At 36.9% G+C, this 5000-nt stretch overlaps 1 protein-coding gene across 3 annotated transcripts in view; it reads left to right on the top strand.

Annotated features, from left to right (window-relative positions):
* LOC144981101 (uncharacterized) overlaps positions 1–5000 on the top strand; it is an 860429-nt gene that overhangs the window by 51199 nt on the left and 804230 nt on the right. The gene's annotated exons all lie outside the window — the stretch shown is intronic.

Below are 5000 nucleotides of genomic sequence, written 5' to 3' on the forward strand. Positions count from 1 at the left end.
CTTTGCTCCTTACCCAACCAATCCCTTGCTTCCCGCCTCTTCATCGCGAACCATCTTATGTGTGTATTAGCTTCAGGACGGGCAAGTACGGAATCTGCCCACCCTTCCTTTAAAGGTATTTATTTCCTCTATAACTTAGAATTCAACTATCTCCTTACTCAGAAGAGTATTTCTCGTATACTAATTCAATTGTTGAGAAAACCAAAATGGTGGTTGTATTTTATATATTTATTTAGTCGTGACTTTTGAATAAAAGTGTTTTGTTTTATTAGACGGAATACAATAGAAAATTACATTGTTTTGCAAAATTATTTAGTCTGGCAATAAAAATACTGCGGTAATTACTTTAAGAATAATAAAAAAAAAAAGAATTAACAAATTAATTTGTTAAAAAACAAAACAAAAAACAACAACAAAAAACAACAACAACAACAACAAACAAATAAGAAAACAATTTAAATAAATGAGTTTTGAGAAACACTAAAGAAAACGAGGGAAAAAAAAGAAATAATTTAAATGGATAAACAAATATATAAAAACAACACAAACTAATACTAAATTGATATAATATTAGTAAATTAATAAATTTAATTCAATACTGGAACCTTCCCAGCACAAGTAAGGCAATAAATAAAAAAAAGTTCGTTTGCCAAAATCTCTATTTAGTGTACACTGGTTAATAAGGTGGGCTCATTTGAATTAGCCCGACCTAGTACTAGAGAGGCCAGACAGCAAAATCACCGTCAGGCGACGTGACGATGAGATGACGATGTGGGCGGAGTGGAGTGGAGTGGTTGGGGGGGGGGGGTGATAAAAAGAACAGGAGCGCATCCTGGTTTATGCATTACGGGGTGCATGGTGATTCGCAATCTATCAAAGATACACACAAATTGATTTCAGTACGAAGTATCAAGTTTAAGTAGTAACTTTTGAAATTATCTAATTTAAATTTGATTATTTCGGACCTGGTAATACAGCTTTTAACTTGAAAAAACAGGCTGGTATTTGCCCACCCTGCCCATTATTACCAGCCGTCCCTGCACACGCGGTTCGTTTCGTAAGTGCACTGGTTGAGTCATTCGATTTTTTGATGTTCCCTCGGATATTAGTTAAAATAACAATGTGAAATTGAATGTAAGCTTCAATTTAAACATACGAAAACAGATTTAAAATGAATGTTTCGGTGTTTCCCATTAAGTTATCAACAAAACAGGATGAATGAAACACTAGATACATTCGAATGAGATAATGACACTGTGGTGGTGGCGTTGTTAAGATGAATAAACCAATGGTTATTGTTATAATATTATAATTTATTTCTTCGAGCTTCGAGAAGCAACGTTTACATCGCTCGGATAAAAGCAAGGGTATCTCCAAGGATAAAATGGAGGGCGTTCTTCCCACCACAGTCCAAACACCGAGTGAGTAGAAGTTACACGTGGAGTAAATTATGAGGTTGACGTCACTAAGATCTTTGTTTTTATTATTTTTTTTTTTTGACAGCCTGTTAATGATTAGTTCTCACTAAATTATTATTATATCAATCAGACAAAAGATAGTTCGAAGTTGACGTCACTCAGGTCTTTGTTCTTGTTTTTTGCCATCCCCATTTATGAGTACTTCTCACAAAATTGTATTAACCTGACTATAAACGATCATGGTTACACACAATTTTGTGTGTTGGTCCGTTATACTTCGGGATGGCAATGTTGTGAACTCCTTAGCCAAGCGCATACTATCTATAGATAGTTCGAAGATGACGTCACTCAGGTCTTTGTTATTGTTTTTTGCCATCCGCGTTTATGAGTAATGCTCACTGAACTGTATTAACTTGACTATAAACGTTCATGGATACACACAGTTTTGTTTGTTGACCGTTATACTTCCGGATGGCAATATTATGAGCTTCTAAGCCAAGCGCATACTATCTATAAACGTTAATGGTTACACGAAGTTTTGTGTGTCGGTAGACCTCTATTATATCCGGCTGGCGCATGTTGTGAGGTTATTTTAACCTAAATGTATAGATAGTATGCGCTTGGCTAAGAAGCTCACAGCATTGCCGTCCGGAAGTTTAACGGAGCAACATACAAAACTGTGTGTAACCATGAACGTTTATAGTATGGTAAATACAGTTTAGTGAGAATTACTCATAAGCGCGGATGGCAAAAAACAATAACAAAGACATGAGTGACGTCAACTTCGAACTATCTATAGATAATATGCGCTTGGCTAAGAAACTCACAGCATTGCCATTCGGAAGTATAATGGACCAACATTCAAGAACTCTTTGTAACCATGATTTTTTATAGTCTGTATAATACAATTCAGTGAGAATTACTCCTAAACTAGGATGGCAAAAAACACCCCCCCCCCCAAACAAAGAAAAGCAACAATAACACAGACCCGAATGACTATCTATAGAAGATAGAACGAAGATGACGTCACTCAGTTCTTTGCTGTTGCTTTTTGCCATCCACGTTTATGAGTAATTCTCACTAAGCTGTGTTAGCCAGACTCTAAAAGTTCATGGTTACACAGAGTTTTGTGTGTTGGTTCGTTAAACTTCAGGATGGCAATGTTGTGAACTTCTTACCCAAGCGCATACTATCTAAACACCGATTTTACGAAGGTCGATCTGCCTGCCGGGCAACACATGTGACAGTATTTTTATCGATATATAGTTGGTGTCACTCACCTCTTTGTTATTCTTTTTAGCCAGCCATTTTTAATGAGTTATTTTCACTGAATTGTATAGATAGAATGCGCTTGGCCAAGGAGTTCACAACATTGCCATCCGGAAGTATAACGGACCAACACACAAACTCTGTGTAACCATGAACTTTCATAGTCTGGTTAATACAGTTTAGTGAGAACAACTCACAAACGCGGATGGCAAAAACCATAACAAAGGCCTGAGTGACGTCATCTGCATACTATCTATAGAAATAGAAAGAACGAAGTTGACGTCACTCAGGCCTTTATTATTGTTTTTTTTTTTTTTTGCCATCCACGTTTATGAGTCATCATCATCATTGCCTTTTTCACCCTGGGTCAGGGTATAGGCCAGGGTATAGGCCACAGACAAACAGTTTCCATCCTTCTCTATCCTGAGCCAACTTTTTTATCTCATTCCAGGTCTTACCACTTCTCTGTATATCAGCTTCTTTAATTCTTCTCGGCTTTGTCTGTTGTCCTTCATAAATTCTGTAATTCCAGAAACTCTTCGGTCGCCCAAGCTAAAAAAAGGATTTAGTTTGTCTGTCTGTGTTTCTGTAACGGTTTGAGTTTAACGGAAAGGGGTGTTAACCCTTTGCCAACCCCCAACCTGGAGGACCAGGTGACTCAAAGATGGGGGAATCACACACCATTAGTCGCCTTTTACGACACGCTGGCTTGGCGTTGGACTATTCTTGACCCTCTCAGTTGAGGGACCCCGAACACCACACGGGGAACGTTTATGAGTAATTCTCACTAAATTGTATTTACCAGACTTTAAACATTCGTCATTGTTGTTGTTGTTGTTGTTTCTATTGTTGTTGTTGTTTCTTTTGTTGTTGTTGTTGTTGTTGTTGTTGTTGTTGTCGTCGTTGTTGTTTCTATTGTTGTCGTCGTCGTCGTCGTCGTTGTTGTTTCTCGTGTTGTTGTTGTCGTCGTCGTTGTTGTTTCTGTTGTTGTTGTTGTTGTTGTCGTTGTTGTTTCTGTTGTTGTTGTTTCTATTTTTGTTGTTGTTGTTGTAGTTGTCGTTTCTGTCGTTGTTGTTGTTGTCGTCGTTGTTGTTTCTGTTGTTGTTGTAGTTGCCGTTGTTGTTTCTATTTTTGTTGTTGTTGTTGTTGTCGTCGTTGTTGTTTCTGTTGTAGTTGTAGTTGCCGTTGTTGTTTCTATTTTTGTTGTTGTTGTTGTTGTCGTCGTTGTTGTTTCTGTTGTTGTTGTAGTTGCCGTTGTTGTTTCTATTTTTGTTGTTGTTGTTGTTGTCGTCGTTGTTGTTTCTGTTGTTGTTGTTGTTGCCGTTGTTGTTTCTATTTTTGTTGTTGTTGTTGTTGTCGTCGTTGTTGTTTCTGTTGTTGTTGTTGTTGTTTCTATTTTTGTTGTTGTTGTCGTCGTTGTTATTTCTATTGTTGTTGTTGTTGTTGTTGTTGTACTTGTTGTAGTTGTCGTCGTTTCTATTTTTGTTGTAGTTGTCGTCGTTGTTGTTTCTATTGTTGTTGTTGTTGTTTCTATTGTTGTTGTTGTTGTTTCTATTGTTGTTGTCGTCGTTGTTGTTGTTGTTTCTATTGTTGTTGTTGTTTCTATTGTTGTTGTTGTTGTTTCTATTGTTGTTGTTGTTGTTTCTATTGTTGTTGTTGTTGTTTCTATTGTTGTTGTCGTCGTTGTTGTTGTTTCTATTGTTGCTGTTGTTGTCGTTGTTGTTGTTTCTATTGGCGTCGTTGTTGTCGTTGTTTATATTGTTGTTTTGGACGTTGCTGTTTCTATTGTTGTTGTTGTTGTTGTTGTTATCGTTGTTGTTGTTGTCGTCGTCGTTGTTGTTTCTATTGTTGTTGTTTCTATTGTTGTTGTTGTTGTTGTTGTTGTTGTCGTCATGAACCTGAAGGATTACATCACTTTTTAAACTGTCAAGCATTAGAACAGGCTATTTTCCTACCTATCTTAATCTACATGATTGGGTAGCTGGATTTTTTTAGATTGCCCCCAAAGAACCTAAATTACGATATGTTAACGTCATATCCATAGGATAGCGAGCAATGCTTACTGGGTTGGATTGTTGTTGTTTGTTTATTTTTATTTTTTGACGCTATCGAAATATTGGATACATAAACTTTTATCTCATTATGTTATCAACTCACAACGTCATAAAAATAAATGAATAAATAAAATTCAATTTATTCGTCCCATAGGGAACATTTTTCTCTAGGGTCTACTCCAAGGGAAGACTGGAATAACCCGGGCGTCAGCCGCAGTGCAGCACCGCAAATTGAACTAGGGCGAGGTGACTTGCTCAA

This window comes from Berghia stephanieae, chromosome 10, assembly GCF_034508935.2.
Source record: "Berghia stephanieae isolate SIO BIC M18660-M18661 chromosome 10, UCSD_Bste_1.3, whole genome shotgun sequence".
Classification (NCBI taxonomy): domain Eukaryota; kingdom Metazoa; phylum Mollusca; class Gastropoda; order Nudibranchia; family Aeolidiidae; genus Berghia; species Berghia stephanieae.